This window comes from Thermobia domestica, chromosome 8 (assembly GCF_964235325.1).
Source record: "Thermobia domestica chromosome 8, izTheDome1.hap1.1, whole genome shotgun sequence".
Lineage (NCBI taxonomy): Eukaryota > Metazoa > Arthropoda > Insecta > Zygentoma > Lepismatidae > Thermobia > Thermobia domestica.
Window position 1 is genome coordinate 231089170 of NC_137461.1, and position 26142 is coordinate 231115311.

The 26142-nt window shown below is 34.8% G+C and overlaps 1 long non-coding RNA gene across 1 annotated transcript; it reads right to left on the reverse strand.

The window, feature by feature from the left end:
• Positions 1 to 596: 596 nt before the first annotated feature.
• On the reverse strand, positions 597 to 25971 carry LOC145693485 (uncharacterized). Its single transcript, XR_014132794.1, has 2 exons — positions 25784 to 25971; positions 597 to 1197 (listed from the first exon to the last, which is right to left on the reverse strand). It is a non-coding gene; the product is annotated as an uncharacterized LOC145693485 (long non-coding RNA).
• Positions 25972 to 26142: the final 171 nt, after the last annotated feature.

Consider the following 26142-nt stretch of genomic DNA (forward strand, 5'->3'; position numbering starts at 1 on the left):
TAGATACATGATGGAGACACGTGAGTCATACCGTCTGAAAGGCAGTACTATTCTGAAGAGAATGATTGGCGGATTATAGTCCTAGGGTAAATAGAGATGTCTCAGGAAATTTTTTACCTGAGTTCATGGTGTTTTGCGGTCATTTGGGGCATTGTGGGAATCCTTGATAAAATTTCTCCCGCCCTCAATATTCAAGATAGAAACTTGAAATTTGGCACACACATTCAGTATATCAAGTACTATTTATCAGATTTTTTTAGATCTCTAGGTTCACAGAGGGCCGTTCCAGAGGGGCTCAAAGTGTGAAAAAATTTTTACCTCCGAAATTTTCCTTTTGACATTATTTTTCCCTCTCCTGGTATATGGTATGAGCATGCAAGTGGTACCATTTGAAAGCCGGCTCCATTCTGAAGAGAATGAGGTATGAACCATGATCCTAGGATAAATAGTAACGATGCAGTAGCTGCTTGACTGAAAGTCTAAAAAATACCCCCAAAACCCGGATCCCCAAGGGGTTAAGAATTAACTACACCGATAATGGTATTTTGCACAAAATGGAAAGGGTAGTAAACAATTCTAAAAAGATAACAATGTACTGCACTATATATGAATCAAAATTTTATTTCTTAAAACATTTACATAAAAATATAATTACGTACAAAGAAATTACTTTTAGTACAAAATCACGAACACGGACACATACAACATTATTACGTGGTTAGTACAACGAGACAAACATATCAGTATTATGGTATACAAAAGACACTAACTGGTAGATTAACGGTCACTTTAAAAAATGTGGTAGTCCGTTAGCCATATTTTGCTTTAATGCTGTCTATATGTTAGTATTACTGATAGGACATTGCACGTTTGACATTATTGATTATGTCAGCATCCAAATTAACGTTAAAGAGCAGTTAAGTGAAGACAAACAAGGGATAATAACAATGACAACATAAAAAAAAAAAAACTACAGCATATGACTAAATCAGAGGATTACGGATGTATGTAACATAGGGTTAGTATTTAAGTATTGTTCTACATGCTGTTTCAAACATAATACTTCAATTTTATAGTTCAGCGTTTCCATCCGACACATTTCTTAGGAGTTTAATAATAGTAACGACTTATAGTAAGTTAGTTTTCATGACGAGAGAGACTGCCACGCAATGACAGAACACAAAGAAAGTATTACACCTGAAAAAGAAAAAAAAGATAGAAAACTTTTTTTCAACTCCATATCTTACAAATGCTTATTTTTTTGTTATTTTATTTTATGAATAAACTATTTTCTTATGCATTTTATTCAATCATAATATAATGAACTGGAAGAGACAATACATCAAAAACTAAATTTGAAATTTAAAAAATAGCTTTACTCAACAATGCACTAGGTAACATAAATATTCTAACTTCAACATTCTACAACTTTCTGTGGTGTGCATTACAGATTGATACGTTTATTTAATGAACGGTTACACATTTACATTGTTGAAGCGAGCGTAAGCGAAGTTAAACTATTTAAGTCGACCAGCATACGAGGTGTGTCGCCTGTATGTTCCACGTTAACTTTAATAAAATTCACTTGACTTTAATGAAACTTGGTATATGCCTTTCTCCGATCGTAGGAAGTAATTCTATTGTTTGTGGTTCAATTTCATGCAGAAGAAGAAAGTAAACTCAGCCTTACGTTGCACGTTCGAAATGTAAATAATGTAGTAATAAAACAATTTTTCAGCATTACGCTCGTAAGAATTATTCGATTTTGTCACAATATGATCTATGTATGTTTTCTACATTGTCAAAATTAAAATCCCTCAACTCTGTGCTACAGCGCATACCTCTGGTGCGGAAAGTCCCTAATTCGATCCCCGGCGAAGTGAAAAGTTTGTGGTGGACAACATTGTGTTCGTGAGCTTTCTTTTCCACCAATTCTTCCATCATCATTCATTTGCCTTAATCATCATCTCTCTCAGCCTAAAGGGCACAATCATGTGACAATAAACTGAAATATTTCATTTCATTTCATTTTTAATTATCCACTGATTTTAGTTTAAATCGGTTAAGAATAAAGTTTCTTAAAGTTTCACACCCCTTTTCAAGACCAGGCAAGTATTCAACTAGCCATTGAAGCCGAGACCTCGCGCACAGTAAGCAGAGTATCGGGCGGGGGGCGTGAAAAGGCATAAATTCACTTCAAACTCGGAGATTTTCGCGTATGAAAATTAAAACAATTTTTCAATTATAAGCCCCAATAAAGCAAACATTTTCTTTAAAGCTTGTCAGGTTATCTTTAGTGCTTGGACTTGAACTCGGTCGGGAAAAAGGAGTGAATTTACTCTTAATTTTATTAAATACATTCAGGGTAAATTTAGTAAAAATTCTCCAGAGTTTATAAAACACAACCTGTCCTTTGATATTTAAGACTTACTCCTATTATCTGGGGATGAAATTAGAAGCATGCGACTGAATTTCACTCCATCTCAAAAGGAAAGAAAAAAAAGTTAACATATATTTCCTTAAAAAAAAATCGATTTGATGCAATATGGCATACAATTTTCTCCGAGGTTTACTAACCATCTGTATGAAGTTTAAATCAGTCAAGGAAAACAACACGAATTTATTTTCCTTCGTACGATTAGAAAAAAAAAAGTTTTATGTAACTTTAATAAAAGATATGTAATTTTTTGCAATATGACGTACATTTTCGCAAGGGCTTCCTAATAATGCCCACTGCTTGATGTCGAAAGAGTTAGTAATGAGGGGTGAATTTATACTTTTCTTGCAATTTAAAAAAATATTTCATAGTAAACTTTGTAACACGCGGTTCACACTGAGTTGGAAAGTCACAGAAATTAAAACTAGTCACGGAAATGCTTTAAAGTGTGCCGAGAGTGAGGGGAATTGCTAATTTCACAGAAGAGCCATGGGATTTTTCTTTTTTTGTTTCTGCAATACTCAAAGCTGAATGAGCAACAGTAAGTTGCTAAGTAATGATGCACATTAACTTACATCTTCAAGAATTAAAAGAAATTAAATCTTTCACTTTAACGTTCCACGACGATGCCCTTTAGGCTGAGAGAGACAATGATTAAGGCAAGTGAATCACGAATGAAGAATTGATGGAATAAAAATGAGGGAGGAAACACATGAAGCCCGAGAAAATACATTTGCGCGATGTTGTCCACCACAAGCTTACTTGGACGGAGATCAAACCAGGGACTCCAAGCACCAAAGGTAAGCGCTCTACCACTGAGCTACAGTGTAACCCATTACATCTTAATTAGAATTGAACTTTAAATATCTTTACAAAATACATGTCCATCTTCAAGACTTGACAATTTTTATTCTTCCATAATGCTAGGAAACGAACCTTATTCGGAATTATTGCAATTATGAAGTTGATATTTTCTTGACACTGCAACTTGATATTTTCCATGGGAACGCTGCAGTGACTTTTTTTTTTTAATGAAAACTTGCTTGTTGAAAATTTACATGAGCATAGTCTAGTTGCTCTGACGGCTGTCGAAAATGAACTTAGTATTTACAAAAATATTTAGAAAATTCCTGTTACTCAAGGCAGATTCTAAAAGAAGACAAAAAAAAAATTCTTTAAAAAAAAAACTAGAAATAAAGAAGCTTGAAGAATTAAAACTTTCAAGCTTTGACAGAATGAAATAAACATATATGCTACAAAAAAAAAAAAAAAAAAAAAGTTTATTGGTTGTAGGTAATCAAGGAAACAGGTTAAATTAGAATATACTAATTTACTTCTTTGTGTTATGAGTGTACTCACAATGCCAAGACATTAAAATCAACGTTCTGTTTTACGTTCTACGGTCATGCCATGCAGACTAAAGGAGACGGTGATGCTGAGAAATAAATGAAATTGTTGAACGAAGAGTGTGTGAGGAAACGGTAGAAGCTTCACAAAGCCTACACTCATGGTGTCTGTACGGTGTAGATACCTGTGCTTGGAGTAGTAAAAAACACTACCGCTTTCTACGATAAAATGGGCGAGAAATCGAATCCTGTTTACAAGGTAAATTTGTGGTTCAGTCTTGAGTTTAACTGTTGTAATGCAACAATCGCTTTTTGATAATAGTTACAAAAATGTTTAGTAAGAAATAAGCCTTTGGAAACCTATGAATTAGTCGTTCTGAAAATATTCGAATCTTTTTCTTTTATTATAGTGTAAGTGTGACTTTGTAGTTGCATGCAGCTTTACAACAATATACGTGCCTCCAACAACGGCAATATCGAAATTCCACGAATATACAGTAGTTACCTAGATATCTTTATTCAAAAAACTACAAAAAATAATTAGTGCTTTCTATGATAAAATGAGCAAAAAGTCGAATCTCGTTTAAAGTGTAAATGTGTAGTTCAGTCTTTGTTTTTCATGTCTTTTGTAACGATGGCTTCTCGATAATAGCTACAAAGAGTGTTTATTAAGAAGAAATGTTTTTTTTTTTTTTTTTTTAAAAAAAAAAAAAAAAGATGTAATGGACCCGTTTGGTCTCCATTACAGTATAGGATTATTGTTCTTTGTATGTGCCCTTTACCATTTGCAAGGGCATATTAGTTATTGTTAATATTGCATTCATGCCATTATTTCTGTTATTTCGTTATATAAGTTAATGTTGGGTTATATTTAATCTACGCCACCGGTGTATTGGCGTTAATGGCCAAGAAATTATAGCCAGTTATCTTCGCTTTCTTCTGTTGAATTGACATTTTTCTGTTTTTTTTTTTTTTTCGCAATTAGTGATTAAAAATAGAAATAACTGTATATTTAGTAATGTAGTTCAAGAGGAAAAATAACATAAATATGTGGTACTAGACTCAATAGTCGGGAATCCGTGAGGATCCCGTAACTGGATTGTCTTCTCTTCTGTTTATAAATAACATCAGGGAAAATAATATATTTTTGGTTAATCCAAATAACAAAGCGGATGCCTGTACACTTGTTTAATACATTACTGTGCTTGCCATGTTGAATGAATCAATTTGCTTCCTGTACTAAATGATCGTCCTTCTGCTGTTACGCGACGAAGTTAGTATAAATATAATATAAATGTGTATTGGTGTATGTATATGATGAAACACGATGATTTAAAGGATTGATTGATGACATATACTGAATAAATGTTAATTATATGTATTGGTGGATGACTCATATCGAGAACAGGAATGCTGTTATGTAATTTAAATGTTAATGTGGAGAAATTTGGAGACATGTATAAATGTTTACATCATTATGATCGTACTGGTATAACCGTGTTAACTGTAGCCGATGTGATGAGACAATAGTTTGCTATATACAGTGACGGTAATAAAAGCAGCCCAATAATCCGTGGTTGTATTTGATTTTCATCTTTATCTCATGGAACGCACTGTGTATTCATTCCTGATGTACTTTATTCAATTCTAGTTTCCTGTTTCCTTTCCTTGTTAGCCTGTCCTACGTTGGCAACGAATCAGCACTCGGAAGTCCGATGCTTTAATGTTAACCATAACACTTATTGTGGGATTGCCTGCGCCGTACCAGAACGGCGGAAGAAAGGGCACTACAAAGAGTCTAAATGTGTGGCCTGAAAAAAAGGGTGGAGATGGCAACAACAGTTTTGGTCACGTCATCCCACATACCTCCTCTACCCATGCGGCCAGTTTCGACTTAACCGATCACACCAGTTGGGAGTACTGCGTCCTTGAGCGAACACGTGCAACTGCATTCTGCCGGAAAAATGTCTAATGTAAAAACCGAACAGCGAATCAACTTGTGAAACTTAAGAAATCAGCCACGGAAACATTTCAAATGTTAACCGAGGCTTATGGAGATGAAACGTTGTCTCGTACACGTATGTTTGAAGGGCGTAAGCGGTTTTCAGGGGGAAGGGACAGTGCACGCATGTCAAAATGAAAATTCAAGGCAATATTAATTGTCTTCTTCCACATTTATGGAATTGTAATGATTGAGTGGGTTTCCAGTGGTCAGACTGTTAATCAACACTGCTACATTGAAGTACTAAAAAGACTTCGTGAAAAATTAGGAAAAAAGGCCACAGTTGTGGCGTGATGGATGGCTGTTGCACCAAGACAATGCAGCCGCTCCCACGGACCTATCAGTTAAGCAGTTTCTGACCAGCAAAAACATTACTGTGATGGGGCATCCTCCTTATTCACCTGATTTGGCTCCATGCGACTTTTTTTTATTTTTCAAAGTTAAATCTTGCTTAAAGGGAACCCATCTTACCTCATTTAAAGACATTCAGGCAAAAACGGAGAATCTCCTGAAGGGTCTTCCAAAAGCTTCGTTCCAGAACTGTTACCAGCGATGGCAGCACCGAATGCAGAAGTGAGTGAATGCTGAAGGGGCCTACTTTGAAGGTGATAATGTCCCGGAGAACTGATTCTGTAAGTACAATGATTTATTGAATCCGTCTTGTGTGTGTGTCACACCTCGTAGATCCAGTTTCGGAACAATATAAATGCCTCCAACAATCGTTAGAAGGAAAATTTTAAAATTTCACAAATATCATTTCTCTAGATATCTTTACTGGGAATACTTAAATAAAATAAAATAAAATAGACAAGAAGTCTAATCTCGTTTATAATGTAAAATTGTAGTTCATTTTTGTGTTTAGGAATTCTTTTGCAACAATGGCTCTTCGATAATAGCTATGAAAAGTGTTTAGTGAGAATGGAAACTCATGAATTAATCTTTCTGAATATTTTTCTTTTATTATAATCTAAGTCTAGTAACAGGTAGTTGTATTCCATTTCACAATTATATTTGCTTCCAACAATGGTTACAAGGAAAATTTTAAAATCCAACAAACACATTTCTCTACATATCTTTATTGGGAGTTAAAAAAGAAGAAGAAAAACACCATCTACGATACAATCGGGGAGAGTTTTAATCTCGTTTAAAATGTAAATTTGTAGTTCAATGTTGTGTTTAGATTTAAAAAAAAAAAATCGATAATAGTTAGGAAGAACGTTTATTGAGTAAAAGGCTATGGAAACTTGTGAATTAGTCGCTCTGAACCTTTTTCTTTTATTACAAACTAAGTCTAACTCTGAAATAGTTACATCTCGTTTCGCGACAATGTATTTGCTTCCAACAGTGGTTACAAGTAATATATCGAAATTGCACAAATACTTTTCTGCAGATGTTCGTACTTGGAATGGTACTGAAAACGATCGCCGCTTTCTACAATAAAAAGGTGAGAAATTGAATCCAGTTTGAATTGTAAATTTGTAGTTCTCTCTTCTGTTTTTTGAACTCTTGCAACAATGGCTTTTCATAATAAGTACAAAAATTGTTTAGTGTGAAGAAAGCTTTGAAAAGTTTTGAACTAGTCCTTCTGAAAAGTTAATAGTTAGTTTCTTTTATTATGAACTAAGAAAGTCTAACTTTGCTGTAATTAGATACCTTTTCGCAACAATGATTAAAAAGAAAATATGGAAATTTCACAAATACAGTTCCCAAGGTATCTTTATAATGAGTGCTGAAACAATGTTTAATTGTCTTCTGATCGAACACAATCGATTTTTTTTTATTGTTTCATAAATAATTGTTGCCTCCAACAGTGACAGGCTCAATAATATGGAAAATTTATACATAACATCCCCTAGTTATTGATGGGTTCGGTTTGCTTACTTAGTTGGTTTTGGTTGATTTCTTTAATTATTCGATATTTTCATAATTATATTTATGCATATTTTCCCATATAATAACATAGATGATGGTGGAGCCATTTTTTGAGCTAGAATCAAACTATTTGAAGGTTCGAAACAACATTAATAAAGTATTTTTAATGGTAAATCTCCTAAACATTATCTCATTTTCATGCAACATAAGTCTGGTACCTAATAATGTCTATTGCTTATCGTTGAAATCAGTTAGGAGAAATGGTGAACTCACATCGAAGTTTAAAAACTTCAGTTTTAGAAATCAAATGTTCATGAAGCATGGCATGTATTCTTGATAGCTTAGGAATCATTCACATTCGTTGAGACTAGAGATGTGAAAAAAACGGAAAATTAGCTTTTTTTAAACTTTTTTTACGATTTTCTTTTGTTCAAGTAACATTTTGTCTCCCGATGTGGTTTATTTAAGAAAGCGCTTTTACAATATCCACTACTTCTGAGACCTATGTTTAATACAAGGATTAGCTGTTTTGATTGGTTTCCAAACTGACATTGCAATTGTAGCCAACAAGTTATGCAACACTCACATCCCAAACGTCGTTTTTATTACCTTACCATCTTAGCAAGTACCTGGAAGCTATACATCTTGATATACGTGTAAAACTGGCTGCCTAAATTCAATCTGGATTGTTTTGGTATAAAACCTTTGTTACATCTCGTTTGTAATTTGGGTAACATTTTACCCTGAGCTTCAGAGTGGTCAATTTACAAAATTAAAGCTAAAAATGGCTGTTTCTGATATGATGTTAGTTTAACATCCGTTATTCACATTGTTCACTAAATTCCTTCTTTCTTTACTAGTATATAGTGTTAAAACTTTTTGAAATAAAAACCTGGAGATAGCATTTTAAACGTTCTCCTCCTCATATTTTAGGGGCCTCAATGAATTTTATATATAGCTATAATGAAGTTTTAGTTTATTTATATATGTTAAATGATATTTTTTTTTTTTTAATGAAATCTATAACATTTCCAGAACAGTTATTGCTAATACTAACATCCTCTTTATTAAACATTTTTGTCTTTGAACGTTAATCTAATAGCTCCATAAACAACTCAATCGAACTACGAGGTGCATTCAAGTTATAACACCTCTAATTTTTTTCCCCCCTCAGGACTGGTAACAGATAGAAATGTGCTGTTTATTTAAAATACGCGAGCAGTCCTTGGCAATCCGTGACAGAGATAACAGCACCGTACGGCACACAGAATACTAGCGGCAGGGTGAGAGTGATGACTGCTTTTGATCTTACGATACTTATAAAATTGCGACCTTTTCATTACAAGAACACCGTGTAGTCATTCGCTTTCTCCATTTGTGCGGTCTGATACCGCTTGAAATTCATCGCCAGTTGAGTGGGACATATGTGATTATGGTATCATGGATGTGTCTAATGTGCGTTCGTGGATGCGGCAGTTCAAAATGGGCAGAGCGTGAACAAACCAAGACAATCTCGACCTAGTACAAGCCGATTTAACGACAGTGTGCACAGATCTCACGGAAATGCCAACTTTGGAGGGACTTATTCTCGAAACCAAGTTTCTCCACTCGTTCAATCATGTCGTCAGATCGGCTTGTGCGAGACCGAGATTGTCTCGGTTTGTTGTTACATGACGTTCTGCCTTCTTTGAACTGTCGCACCCACGAATGCACATTTGACACATGCATAAAAAAATCAACACATGTCTCACTCAATTGGCGGTGAATTTCAAGCGGTGTCACACCACGCAAATGGAGAAAACGATGGGTATCGTAAGTATGAAAAACAGTCATTATTCTCACTGCTGCTGCTAGAGTTCAGTGTGCTGTACGATGTTGCCATCTGTCACGCATTGACAAAGAGTACTCGCGTATTTTAAAACAAATAGCACTTTTCTATCTGTTACTAGTCCTGCGGAAAAAACTGGAGGTGTTATAACTTGAATGCACCTGGTAGAAAACCAAATAGTCCATTGATTTTGACTTTTTCTAATTTACGAAATTGCCGATATTTCTTTAACCTCTTGCACTGAATGACGAGTCGAGTTTGTCATGGCCTCCTGGTGCAAATCGCACAATGGTAAGCTACACTCGTCATAAAATTTAAACGATTGTACCATCACTTAGGGTTACTATATTGATGTTTTAAAAGTTATATAATGATAAACCATCCATAATACACTTTTATAACTTATACTTCAATTATCAGAATTTAGAAAATAAATTGTAGTGGAGGGTTAACTCTCAATTTTTTTTCCTCAGAATTTTCTCTTAAGAATGTAGTAATTATTATTATTATTATTTTATCTTGTTACTAGCTGAACCTGCACTCTCTACACAGCGCATCATTCGCATATGAGCACAAATCTCCTTCTCATTTCTCACAACATATGTACATGTCCCTTTACAGACACAAGTGAAAGACGTCTTGATTTTTAAAAAATCGGCAATGGGTATCATAAAGGGGAGATTTTTTTCGATTACTTTTTCTCAAAATCTCGCACCGTTTGCAAGATTTGAGCCTACTTCCGGTTGGAGTTTCTAATTCATGTATGACCAGTGTTTTCTTTCTTCTTGCATGCAGTATGTAATAAGCAAATACATTACATATACAATTAATTATAATGTCAGTTATATATGGTGTTCATTAGGCAAAACACTCAAAAAATAAAGATTTATCTTAAGACTCGAGAAATGGTTATCCTTCCTTTTTCACTATTATTTGGCCATGGAACAAACGCCTGAGACATATACAACCCCAATATACAACATTGTGGTGTTGGAATGTATAACACATAGGATATGATTTTTTTTTAATTTCAACGCTTCCAGCGTATCCTTAAAAAATGTAATAAAGAAATAATGGCCATGTTTTTTTTTTAATATTCAATTAGAACTGGACAATCTACGCTAAATTTCCAATCGATCAGTGAAAACGTCATCTTTCTAGAGCCTGTAGTTTCCGAGATCTCATTGTTGAAAAGGCCACAAACATACACGCGTAGTTTAAAAGAGCTCCAAAGATGGCAGCACAATTCATTTGCATTTATTTCGGAGAAGGCTTATTAAAGGCAAAGGCCTTTGAACAATAATTTAAAAGGATAAACTTTGTGAAAAATATTTCTTTAAGTAATTTATTTAAAGTACACCCTTTTAAAAATATTTGTCTTTGTTATAAACGTGAAATTACAAATAACCGTAATTTAAAGGTTTGAAAGCTAAGGTTATAGGTTAGAGCTTAATTGGTACTGTAGCATTTTAATAGATAGATAATGTGAAAATAAGAAAGCAACGTATTTTTATCTCTCCACTAAAATTAAAGTATTTTTTAAAAAGCCCAAGATTTCTCAGGCAAAAAATGCTGAGGAAAAAGTTCATTTGTTTCAATTATTATAATATATATTATTCGAGCCCTTGCATCGCTCATTCGGGCTGAAATCGTTTTATGGTGGTTTAAAAAAAATCTCCCGATTGTACAATGCACAGCACTACTAGCAATAATTATTACCGTATTAATATATCATTCATCACTATTACATTTCATACATGTTCTAAAAGCAAAACAAAATGAAACGTAGAAAGAAATATGGAATGGACAAAATTGAAGCGAAAAGTAATGGAATAATAATAAAAAAGTATACAAAATCTATCTTTTGACACCTTGTCTAGTAGGCCAAAAGGAGTCTGTGATTATGCAAGAATAGCGCAATTATAAAATGAAGAAAATGTAGCACATGGAAAAATATAATCCATATGGTCATGGATGCAAACTATAAAGCAAAGAAGAGTTAAAACACGTATCGCCTGTTTATTTCAAGAGTGACATAACTCAAAATTCCTAACGTTTTTAGGAGAAGCGTTTGATCGTTTCGAAAGACGCTGAAAAAGAATTGGCGCAAGAACGACACAAGTGCTCCCTACAACCCACTTTAGGAAGCACATACACATCAAGATTAGTTTTCATTTTTTGCCCATAAGTCAATAAGGGCGATTTTTGAGTTATGTCACTCTTGAAATAAACAGGCGATATGTTCTTCCAAAGGAACTTCGCAAGAAGATTTACATGTATATTTTTCACTATCTCCTTGCAAAAAGAGGTAAAAAGAATTTTGAAGAGATAATTTTTAACATATAGTCTCCTTTGTTAATTAACGAAAAATTAAACGCTTCCGTACTCTATATAAAAACACTAATTGTCAAATGTTACGCTGTTTCAGAAGTCTGTGCTTAGAAAGAATACTGCTTGTGTACCAAGAAAAAATGTTTATGTAAATGTAAATATATTTGCGAAGTTCCCTTGAAAGAACATGTATTTTAACCGTGCAAAATTGTCTATCGTTATTAGTAGCATACCATGCAAATAAAACTTTTACAATTTAATAGCTTATAATTCATTTCTAAAGTATAAAAGCCCTATGGATAAGACATGCAAAGTTTTACAAAGTATACAAACATGTATGTGTTTTTCTTCACTATCTTATTTGGTAATTCAAGGATGTCTTCAACGTAGATTAATATTCCACAATAAGCAAACAGCGGGAAAAAGAGTTACTGACGAAAACCCCACAGAGAATTGAAATAATTTATTATGACACATTTTTTGGGATACAAGGTTAGTATTAATTTGGGTAAAGTCTGTTAGTTGTGTAACGAAATTTAAAAAAATATATATATTAGAATTTTTGTACTTAAAAATAAAAGAAACAGGCTAAGTTTCTATAAACAAGTAAATTCACTTTCAAGGAAGTGAAATCTGAAAGATGAAAGTGACAATAACAAAAATACAAACACAAACAAGGAACTCATACAGTGAAAGGCTAAAACAAAAATATATAAACTAATCAAGAAATAAATAAAAGATCAGATTTATCAGAAACGTCAACAGCGTCGTTATTGTCAATTTTCTCAGTATAGTCAAGTTCGTTGACCACTAGAGTCTAAATCATAGTGAGAATGAACTGATTGTTTAATCTTTCAAGTATCCTGTAAGTAAACCTTTGATTCAATTATGTAAAGAAGCAATATACAAGAAGTTCAGTGCATGGAGGTCTTCCTCCAAGACAGGCTTTAATTGTTTAAATTCATAAATTCTGTATTTTATTAAATTTGTAACTTCCTTTTTCAATGAATTAATTAAATTCAATGTAACCTTATATTAATAATATTGAGACTCATCTAACTTGGTTTTTTGTTTCTACCGAGGAGTCTATAACCTATTTTAATTGTTCAGTTATTCTGAGGAACTATGCATATCATTAAGAAATCTCTCTCTCAAGAATAATTGTATTCACATCTGAAAAATCAACCATTGAATATTAACATGATAATATAAGCAACATAAATAAGCTATATCCTTCACTCATTTCATTCATCTTTATATTAAGACAGTTTCTCTTTATTTCAAAGTTACCAAACAGTTGATAACCCGTTAAAATAAATGCTAAAATAAACAAATACTCAAAACGAAATGAAATACTTCAGTTTGACATGCACGATTATGCCATCTAGGTTAACGAGACGGTGGTGATGAGAATAAATGAAATGGTGGATTGAAGAAAGTGAGAGGAAACGGAAGAACTCTGATAAAATCCAAGCACACGGTGTAATAACATTTCAAAGTGTTATCTGCATAGCGAAACAGTGACGATTCAATTATATTTCTTAAAATGAAATGAAATGAAATCTTTGAGTTTTACGTCCCACGGTTATGCCGGTTAGGCTAAAGGAGACGGTGATGATGAGAGATGAGTAAAATGATGGAATGAAGAAAGTGGAAGGAAACGGGAGAACCCCGAGAAAACCCACAAGCACGGTGTTTGTCCACCACAAAGTTCACTTGGCGGGGGCTGGGATCGATCCCGGGACCCCAAGCACCAGAGGTGAACGCTCTACCACTGAGCCACCGCGCCCCCTATATTTCTTAAAGAAAATCGCCAAAATTAAATGTAGAAAAGAAAGAAACCTATATAAAAAAAACGAATTAATTTTAAGTAGTGCAGTGCAAACGATTGTAACACAGGAATGACGTAATACTTTGTATTCTAATTTTCATGGATCTGCTTCCAAAAATACAATTAAAATATCATTATCTCAATATCCGAGTAACCAATTTCGACTCATACACGCTATGAATTAAAACAATAAAAGCTAAGAAAATGATTCACAAAATTAAAACATCGACCTTCGACAAATAGTAGAACAAACATTACGTGCTAAGCTATCCTGAGACTGATTAACCCACACCATCACCACGGCACACACATAACATACACACATCTGATGACATTACGTCACCAACCACTCACAATGCTTTAAAACTATGAATTATCACAAAAAAATGACCCATCAATTTACTGTCAATTAAGACAAATACATTATCTAGAAATACGTGATAACTTGGATCAAAATATTCGTAGTGGAGTTAGGGCAACCATAGAAATCAATGAATAAACAGCAAAAGTAACCTTGAAACTAAATTTCTTTTAATAGATATGAACAAGTTACTAAAACGTTGCTCTCCCGAAGAGTGTATTCGTTCAACAACAAACCACTCCCCAAAAGGAGAAGCAAGTGAAACAGCAGATTTCGATGACAAAGTAAGGTAAGACTAATAGTAAGTAGTCACCCCTCCTTCCTCCGACAGAAGATAAATAACAACATTACTATTATAATAAATATTTAACTATGTCTAACAATTTAAAAATGACAACGTAACACACCACCTTCACTGAACTATTTTCTTAACAATGAGACTAGGGATACCAACTAATGAACTAGACCCTTTAATTTTAATTAAGGTCAGGTTAAATTCCGTTTATGACAGAAAAGAAATATAAAATTTACAGAAAAAGTAATAGAATTAGACCAAATTTAACAATGAGTCTAACAAAAAAGGCAATCGAGGTCATCACTGTAGGTGATCAATTAGCAAAAAGAAGTTTGTAATGTTAGATTATATGAAAGCAAGTATAAAGCCATAGTATTTAAATCAGCGATAGAACACCACGTGTCAGTGTTTCAAACGAAGAAGTACCTGCGTATGCAACAACCTGGATTGGTTGGACTTTAACCTCAATTTTCACCACCAAGGATATATGAGGCGTGGATCTACAGTTGTAAAGTGGAATTCGAACCACCATAATGCAATCAATGCTCTCTCACTAGGAATAGCATCCGGGACCGAATGCACCATTATACTCACAGATATGTTTTATCAATTTTAAACTTTTCTGGTGAGCTCTCGTATTAGAAGATTCCTGGAGATTTGCTCTTTTCAAATGTACATACCTATACGTTTACCCGATAAAGAGCAGGAAGCCATGACTGATATATCAGTGGACAGAATATAGACCACAGACTCTAACGAAGCCACATTTGTACCCATTGCGTTGACCCGTACAAAAAAGCACGAAAAAAAAAAAAAAGACTCAAAAATCATGAACAAAAAATTGTACGTTTATTTCCTTATCTATCCACTACTATCAGCGTTGCAGCGACAAAAGCACATTCACGACTTTGAATTTGAACTTGCGTTTTAAGCATCTAAGGCTCAGCATGAGACTGGGGAGGACCAAGTATAAGGTACCATTCCGGCATTCACCTGGAGGAACTGAGGAAAACTCAAGTCAAGGTTCGTGTGAAGAAGCAAGGTTCGTGTGAACGCTCACTCTATGAATTCCCCTTAGCAGACATACACACACGCACACCCGTACCACAAGCGTCTGGGTCAAACACACTCACAAATGCAATTACATAACCAGAAATCATTTAAGAAATAATGTGCAGGAGGTACAACCAGCAAAGGAACTAGAGAAATGTTGAACGCAAGATGTTCTTCTGTCAGTTATGGAAGCAACATGACCACCACAAGAATATTACTCGAAGATCCATAGCGTAGTGTGCTTAAATTAAATCTAATTTAAAACATAGCGTCTGTCACAGGAGTGTGAAGCTGTAGACGCCGGCATTGCAGAGGGAGCGTGAGATTAGGTAACAGTAGTGAGGGAACAGAAGAATACGTGCCTAAAACTGTCTGAAAGTAATATTGTGGCACAAAAACGCAGTTAAAAGTGACTGCGAATGGTGTTGCGGAACTGAAGACGCGGCTAAAAAGTGGATATAAATGGTACCGGTACTGTGGAACTGAAGACCTGCTTATAGAACAGAAGAAGACGTGGTTGTGGAACAAGTGCATACTGGTAATCACAGAATACTAGTTTGTAGAAGAAATGTACACGGGCGCAACATGCACACTCATACAGGATTAGCCGATATGCATTTCGCATACGAGTTTGCGAATGGAAATGCAAGAAAAGCACGGCAGCTGTACCAGCAGATACCACAAATATAAAATATTTGAATCTATCCATCGCCGCCTTCGTGAACATGGTAGTTTTGCGTCCTTTGCTGCTGAAAACAGGAGTAGACCAAGAACAACGACTCTCGAGGCGGAAAAATTGGATTCTAGATGCTATGTGAGAAAATTCTGTGTGTAGGACAGGATGGTTAGTTCGGCGACTACATGTGAACCACATGCAGATATAGGCGCGTCTGTCGTCGAAAGAACCTGTATCCATACCACCTACAGTGAGTCCAGGATTTACCAGCAGCCGTTCATCCGCCGTGTGTATGTTTTTGCCAGCATTACTTCTAGCAGTATGATGTTAATCTCCTTTCTCCATTTTGCATAGTACTCACAGATGAGGTGTAGTTCACGCGAGAGGACATCTTCAATTACCATTATGTACATGGGTAGACGGATGATAATCCCAGTATTATCCCGGGACGCGATTAGTCCAGTTGACATCTACAACATTTTACGCTCCATGTGAGAGCACGGGTATCGGTGACACTTAACTAGACCCGTACATACTCTCGCAGAGATTTACGGGAAACACCTATCGATAATTCCTGGAAACCCATTCACCACAGTGAATAATTTGTCCTTGGCACTGCGTCCATCATTGCATTTCATGCTTGACGGACGCCCCCTCATTTCAGTGTTACAGTGCACCAGTATCTAAATGCAGTGTTTCCTGCTCGATGGATTAAGCGTGGAGAATCAGTTGCTTGGACTCCATGTTCACCGGATCTCAATCCCCTGGACTGCTATCTGTAGGGATATTTAAAGATTACCTCATGAATCTGGTGTAGATGCTGAGGAAACGCTCCATATTCATATCGACTCAGCTTACCAGAGAATACGGAATAGCCCTACAGCTTGGGAGCGCGTTCGTGCCTCTATGCACCGATGCGTTTAAATCTGCATTCAGGCAGGAGGGGACATTTTGAACATTTACTGTAATGCACTCTTAACGGTATCTGAACATAAGCATGTGCAACGTTTGTGTGGTGCTGGTGAGGTAGCATATTTACTATAAATGGTTGGAGCTCCTGCAAATTTTAAAAGTAGTTCTGGCGCAATCTGCGGAACGAAACCCATGTATACATATTTAAGAAAAATTGGGTAAAACATGAAAATAATATTTGACAGTAACAACTAAACATGACATGGGAAAATGAATCTTCCACCTTCTTATTTTCTTGCTATCCACTGAACTTTACCCTGAAAGTGTGTTATACGTTGTAGGGCACTATCGAGTGTTCCTAGAATCAATCGGCACCTTTTTTTTTTTTTTCTTATTGCATCACACGCCTCTTAGGTTAGCTACTAAGACAATGGGTTTGAAACATTGACACATCATACTTCATTGTCAGTTACCCTAATATAGCCATACTAAGCATCTTCATATAGTCCAAGATTTGATTTGATTTGATTTTTGACTTTAGCGTCCCTTTCAGGAGTGAGGCTATATGGGACGTCGACGTAGAGTTTACTGTGGAATCCGAACTACAAGAGCTTTTTTCCGAGAATCGAACCCGGGCCTCGCACGCCAAAGGCACGTATGCTAACTGCTTGGCGACGATGGAGCTGTAGTTCAAGGTTAAACTTCATTATTCTCCGTAATTTATTAATCGTACAGTGATGACTTTCATTATCTTTTTCGTTTCGCATTAAATCTCACATAATTCCATCGATTTTACTGTAAATTTTATTATTTTATGGGGCCACCTGCAGAACTTTACTCTAAATTACGTAGGAATATTCGAAAATTAAAGAAGAAAAAAAAAAGTAAGTAAGAGTTAACTTGTTTATATTTACCATATGATTTCTATTATTCTATTACTTAGAGTGCGGTGCATCCACAAACGTGTTTCTTACAAGTTACTTTTCATGACTTAATAACTCATAACTGTAGGCCTACATTTTTCAGATCATAGACCGTATATTCTTATTGTATTTTTGTTCTGATGTATTTCAATCTTACGTAAAACTTTCAGTTTAAGCCTCGGGTATTTCCTATGAATAGCGTACCAGTACCTAAACTAATATCAAAATTATATATTATTACATAAAACTGTCAAATTAATTAGGAATGTTAATAAATCGAAGGCAGTAAGAAAAATTCAATTAAATGATGCGTTTTATACTGTACGAGTTTCTAAATGAAGAACATGAATCACCCGTGCAGGTCAAATTTAAGCATAATTTAGTTGATACAATTATTAAAAAGTTATAAACATAAATGGAATTCAAGGGGGACCAGAAATAATTGAGGTGTTTGATGCAATAAGGGCGTAAGTATGAAACATGCATTTGGAGAAAAACGACGTTGAAAATGTAAGCAACAGTTTTTTTTTTTTTTTTTTTTTTTTTTTTTTTTTTTTTTTTTTAAACATAAAGCAATGTAATATGCAGCATTTTATTCCGATACTGAATTCAAATTTTACCAGGAGGCTAAACAAGCATGGCAAAAGCCACAAATGCGTTTGATGCAAAAAGGGTGTAAATTTTCTTACGCCCTTATTACATCAAACTCCTCAATTGTTCAAAAATTTTAATTCTTTTACAGTTTGCATATAAATATAGTGTCCGGGGCAACTAGAAAGTACGAATGCCATCTAACCGAGTCAGCCTAGGGCAAAGCTGGTGGGCTCGCGTGTGGGTGCGTGAGCCAGGGTTTGAAAAAACCTGTTTTTTTTAAAGAAACCCAACCTACCTGGGCCCATGTGGGTTTTTTTGGATTTTTTTTTCGAAATATTTCAATGTTTTGGGGGTAAAAGTGTTAAAATGTGATTTATATTTCAAGATTATCATTGTCACAGCTTGTCACAACAATTTTCTATTCACTGCAGTTTTGAAAAAACGGCCGCCCTTTTGAAATTTTACGTTGGATCGCTGCCAAAGTATATACAGCTAATTTAGAGTGTCTCGTGCTTCTACTCTGAACATGTCAACTTAAAAGAAGAAAAACTTGCACTTTGTACCGTGGATATCCGCTATTTTGAAAAAAGAATGGCCGCCATTTTGAAATTTTACGTTGGTATGCCGCCAAAATCTATACAGGAATTGTCTCTCGTGCTTGTAACCTGAAAATTTAAACTTTAAAGACCGAAAGTGATACCCTCTTGTATGTGTGGTACAGGCAGACGAACGAACAAATGTAGATGAATCATCCCAGGTGCCTCAGTGACGTTCGCCAAATATGAACATCAAATATATTAATATAAAACAAAGATATATGATTCGTGTTTTATAAAATAAATGTTTCAAAATGTCTTATATGACATAAATATTTTCCAGTGCAAAATAAATAGTTTTATTGTTGGAGTCATGGGCGACGATTGGAGGGGGGCAAAGGGGGTCCCCTACTCTTTTGAAATTACCCATTAATGTATAGTTTCATTTGGAAGTATAAAGTTTGGTATGTATTACTGGTTCATAGAATAAAAATGGTGCCATAAAATATTTGTCGTTCCATGAATACGTATTGGTTGTTTTCCCGTGGAATTAAGAAAGCTACAGGAATTGCGTTTGAACTGCCACTAAAAATGGCCCCAAAATTAACCTATTGGAGCGCCACAATTCGAGTGTACTTTCATTTCTTCTTGCAAGGGCTCGATATGTTAGTCAGTCGCTCTGAAACTAATTGAGATAACATTTCACAAGAAAAGAAGTCCTTCACAACTTATTCTTATAATTGCACAAAAATCGACAGTTCCTAAAATGTATTTTCTTGTTTCTAATAATAAGAAATATTTGTATTTGAATTTTTCCGTTTAACATCCTGTTAAGCAGCGAAGTTATATGAGACGGGTAGTTAATAATCAACGTGGAGTCCGAACCACGTAAGCTGCCCCAGAGAATCGAGCCCGGGTTTCCCACGTCTAAGGCGCGTACGCTATCCGCTTAGCCACGAAGGAGCTTAGTAAGGAATATTAATTTTGCAGTGTAATATACGAGTTTCGGGGTGTACATACACAGTTTTGTATATACAAGTAAAATTTAGTAAATTCAGCATAATTCTAGGTTTTAGGATTATTTTGTATAACTGAAATGTGGAGTGACTGTAAGTATTGCTGAGTTTTGATATATTTCAAGAAAGTGAAAACTACTTAATGGCAGCGAACATGTTTCGGGAAGCTGCAAAAGTATTTCTTTAAATGTCGTAGGATATGCTTGTAGTATTTACTGTCATTCTAACAAGGGACATCACCCAATTGTCCGGCTCCGATTTCAATGAAATTTTTATTGCTGATAGAGGACATGTATTCATTACTTGTGATGACAGAAATTTTTGCCATGGTGCAAGTTTTCTATTTTTTAATAATTTTTAAATGTTGTGATGTGCTTAATAGAGATTACTGCAAATGTCCCTTACTACCCTTTATAAACGGAGTGTTAATGAAAGAACAACCATGTAGATACGTATAGGGCTTAGGGGAAAGTCGTATGGTACGTATGACCTTGACGGCAGCCATCTTGAAATCCGCCATTTTGAATTAAGGGCAAGTTTTTTAAACGGGAATAGGGTAATATGATACATAATTTCGGACTAGAATTTAATCAGGAAAACAACGGTGAAGTTAGTTTTAAGATGCGCCCATTTGGTGAAAAGTTACAAGTATATTAATTGTTTAGACTTACTATGTGCGTAAGTCCCTTACCTCCGCTTCTAACCCGCATATTAATGATAATAAGTGGATAAAGGTTTCGGTAATACATATTATGCCTAGAGGGAAGTGATATGATAAGGGTATCATTGACGGCAGCCATCTTGAAATCCACCACTTTGAATTAAAGTGAAGTTTTGAAAACTGAAAACCATAGCATGTGGCACCACATTTTAATAGTAAATTTTCCCCAAAAGCCAATGGTATGCTTATTTTTGTTCTATAGTTAACCAATATGAATTTATGACTCTTCAAATGTGAACGAAACATCCATTTTTCGATCTTTCAAATTGGCAACACTCCTAATTTTCATCGCATATTTTAAGATTCCAACTGACACTTTGCAATTGTTTCCATGGCTCATGTTTTCTAAATTTATTACATTTTTTTGCGATTTGTCAGTTCATGAATAGTGTTGGAATAAGCATCCAGTAATCTTTCTGAATTTTGAAGACTTGCCATGTAATTATTAATTTCCTAGGCAGTGTAATTATTTATCTTAACCCAGAGTACATGAGGTACCTATGGACCTATGTGATGTAAATAAATACAAATGAAATTATAAGAAATTGGTGTAACACGAACTGAAAATTATCATGAAATGTAGCCTACATGTTGCGCAAACGACAAACAGTATTTTTTTTTTTAAATAAATACGACTTTATAACTTTAAAGGAACAGCAGCAATGATAGAAAATATCAAAGAGACATAATATGACTATTCCCCATCACTGTTTGTACCGTGAACAAAACATGAAAACAGGTAACTTGTTTCTAAAGAGGTGTAACTTAATCGTGTTCCCGATCAATACTGATTATAAATCTTACAAACATGAACCATCGACAACAATCGCTAGAAAACGAATGACTTTTTTGTCTGACTAGCTAAAATATTGCCATAGAAAATAAATAAATAAATAAATATACAATAAACAAATAAATATAAAACAAAACAAAAGGCCATTGATTTGCACAACAATCATATTTCGTTTCCTTTTTTGAAGTGAATTTTCAACTTATTTCACGTCTCATCTACTATTCATTACAAGCTACGTCTCCGGTATTACCTGAATGCAAAGTTGGAGTTCTTTCGTTCTGCGATGATTCATGTCAGTAAACGAGTTTTTGAAGGGCAGGTATAGGAAATAAATAATTACATTGCCTATGAAATTAATAATTACATGGCAAGTCTTCAAAATTCAGAAAGATTACTGGATGCTTATCCCAACACTATTCATGAACTGACAAATCGCAACTCATAAAAAAGGAAATAAATTTAGAAAATATGAGCCATGGAAACAATTGCAAAGTGCCAGTTAGAATCCTAAAATATGCGATGAAAATTAGGAGTGTTGCCAATTTGAAAGATCGAATAATGGATGTTTCGTTCACATTTGAAGAGTCATAAATTCATATTGGTTAACTATAGAACAAAAATAAGCATACCATTGGCTTTTGGGGAAAATTTACTATTAAAATGTGGTGCCACATGCTATGGTTTTCAGTTTTCAAAACTTCACTTTAATTCAAAGTGGTGGATTTCAAGATGGCTGCCGTCAATGATACCCTTATCATATCACTTCCCTCTAGGCATAATATGTATTACCGAAACCTTTATCCACTTATTATCATTAATATGCGGGTTAGAAGCGGAGGTAAGGGACTTACGCACATAGTAAGTCTAAACAATTAATATACTTGTAACTTTTCACCAAATGGGCGCATCTTAAAACTAACTTCACCGTTGTTTTCCTGATTAAATTCTAGTCCGAAATTATGTATCATATTACCCTATTCCCGTTTAAAAAACTTGCCCTTAATTCAAAATGGCGGATTTCAAGATGGCTGCCGCCATAGTCATACGTACCATGCGACTTTGCCCTAAGCCCTATACATATCTACGGACAATTGGGTGATGTCCCTTGTAAGATTAACAACACATATAACAGCATGCGTGAAACTAAAAATATAAGTTGTTCATTAATTTCCAGTTTCAATACAACTTTTGCAAAACAAGCCTCATTATTCATTACTATGATTATTTGATTAATATTATCCTTTTTGTTTATTTGTTTTGCAAATTTGTTATTAAATAGGCCCCTAATCTGATCACACAATTTTCTAGACAGATATTCATGAGCAAGGAATCAAACCTCTTCTTACACCTTCGTTGTTTAAGAGTACAACGGGCTAGTATCTACTTGCGTTGCTCTTGTGAATTTACTTAATAAAATATGAAACAAGATATATATATGGTATTTTAACTGAAAAAGACAGTATCCTAATAGTTATACAACCTTTCGTCAAACAAAGTGTTACAAGCAGCCAGGAAAACTAACATTGATATCAAATATTCAGATCATGTCTTGCCCCCCCCCCACTTTTAACGTCCAACCGCCGCCACTGGTTGGAGTTCACTTATGATACTTTGTGCGTTCAATTACAGGAATTTCCCGAGCACTTGTTGCAAGACGGCTCTTTCCAGAAGATTAATTTAAAACAATTAACATAGACATAATTCATGTTTTATAAAGTAAATGTTTCAAAATGTCTTAAATGAAATTCAATATCTTCCAGCGTAAAATAAATAGTGTTATTGTTGAATTATTCAGTTGCGACGCTTTGTGCGTTGAATTGTGGGAATTTCCCGAGCACTTCTTTCGCGACGTTTTTTTTTTTTTTTATTTTTTAAATGCAGCTTTTTCTTGGTATACATCGAAACTTCCACTAGTAAGGAAGTTTGAATTCAGCATTTGAAATAGTAAGAGTTACGTAATCTTCGGAACCCCGAGCAATTAAGCTTCTTAAATTTGACAAGAATTTTTACGCTATTTCTGGTGTTGATTATGCGAAATGCTTATTTGAAGAGTAGCAACAAATAACTGAACTAAACTGTTGTTGTTGGAAAACCAAATTTTACTGAAGAATACTTGTGTTACCATCAAAGGTGATAAAACAATAATACTAATAGTTTTACTAATGCACTACATATTTACTGGTAGTACAGGCACCTATGGCCTTAAATCCGATGAGGGATAACGTCCCTCAGCGTCGTCGAGTCACGAGCACACTTTTCACGGAAAGTATTTTCTAAAATATAAAATTGCATATCTTACTTCAAACAGGCTATAAGCATAATCTATACATTAATTTGTTCCATAATTACCTCAAGCTAAGTTTTTTTAAAATTATTTTTTAAATTCATTCAGAGCATTGAGAAATTTATAAAAGTCTTATATTGTTGTATACCTTAACGTGAAAGCATCTAATTTGCGCAGGAAAGTCCAAAATCTGATAAAAATCACTTTCAATGTAATCACCTTAGTTGTACCAACAATATACTAACAAAAAGTTCAAAAACCAAAGTGGGTTTTTTCAGGTGGGTCCATCTCGAAAAAACCCGGTGGTTTTTTCGGGCTGGGCTCACTTGGGCAAACCCTGGCGTCAGTGACGGTGAGTATACGCATATGCGAAGGAAGTGAAAGCTGGTGAGTTTTCGTAATGATACGACTTCCAACAGCCTTTGTAATGCCTGTACATTAGTAAACCTATACTTGCAAATATAAAATATTGATTTCGTACACTGTGCAGAAATACTCTGCGGGCAGGAAATAGTCATCTCTCATACGCACTCACTTCAGCATTACTGCTGTATCGCCGGTCGCCGGCGAATTTGAAAATCGAAGAAAAAAAGGTACCAAAATATACTTCATTCTGTTATATTTGGTTGGATTACATTACGTTCGATCACGTCATTAGGCGTGCAGTTTTACTATACGGATCCATAGTATAAGTAGTAGTAGTAGTAACGGGTTAGAAGCCCCGCAGGGGTTGGTTGGGCTATGTTCTCGATATGAAATGGATAAATTAAAGACTTGCCCAAATTTTTCTGTACATTTTACAATCTATGGATTCGTATAGTAAAACAAGTGTCCTCTCCGCGAAATAGTCCATCCGCCTACAACATCAAAAACAACCAACAAATACAACCACTTTCTTAACTTTTACTATTCCCCTTACCTGATTTTCACTCATTCTTCCTCACAAACTTAAATAAATCCTTCAATTGACCCGCTAAATTTCCTAAAATTGATTCGGCGATACAGCAGTTAACCCCTCATTTCGTTTAACAGTGTATTATTCAATATTTAATTCTGCAGCCTGCACTAATTTGCTCCTATATACGGCTGGGATATAGTATACAACAGGTCCTCATCATTTTCCGAGGACTCACGAAGTTCAGTCTTTTACGGATTATTCATTGAGAACCTAGGAACTTGAAAATGGGGTAACAAAGCGACTTTCATTTACTTATCGAGTGAAACTTGTACATGACATACCACCATTTCTGTACGTGGTGCAAGAGTTTGAACTATCCTCGAGTATGGTGCACTTTATGTGCGCCTCTGTAGTGCCCTTGTACTTTATATTTCACTATGTATGTGCGTGGGGGGAGGGACTTGAACGCATATTGCATGTCTTGTGCTCGTGGATAATTCTTATTGTTGCATTACGTACAAACGTGATGGTATATCATGTAGAAGTTGTAATAGCACACATAAGAAACGCAGATCACGGTGTACTCATACTGCATATTCCAGTGTGAGTACAACATGATCTGGGTTTCTTATGTGTTCTATTACCACTTGTACATGACGTATCATCATTTCTGTACGTGGTGCAAGAGTAAGAACTATCCTCGAGTACGGAACACGATGAGGAGCTGTTGTATACTATTACCCTACCTGTAAATTTTGCAAAAAATGGTGTACCTAAACTTGACCAGCTCCATAATTCTAGAATAACTAAGCAATGTTCATTGTTTTACTTAATATCATTCATGCAAATAGTAATTTCATAAATTCCAATCAATTAATTATATGCAGACGTAATATGTATTATTCATGTTACTGTTTTCTGAATATTGTGTTCCAAGGAGCGATTTGCATACAAATTTCATACACGGAACGCAATAAATACAAAGCAATACAATACAGTATGGTAATATTTCTAAATCTAGCATTACCGCTGCGTATTATATTCTTAAATATGAACGTCTACCAAGCAACTTACTAGCTATTCTGTCTACTTCTTCTATAAAATGAAGAAAAAGAAATACACTACTACAAAAATCAGAAACAGAAGGAAAAATATATTCCACAATAAATAAAAATCAACTTTGGCGCTCATAACTCCTGCATTTACACAATTGACACAAATCAGCTGTTGCCGGCATAAATCAATTCTGCCATGTCTCCCTTTGTGTATAAAAAGTGACGAATTTTGTTATTCGTTTGTTTCCTCCCCGCGCACTTTTGTGTTACGTTTTAAAATTTATACAATAGAATCTATAACATTAATCATTTCTAATTTTATTTCTTATAATTGAACTATAAAACTGAATATGAGAACTGTCGATAAACAAAGGCATA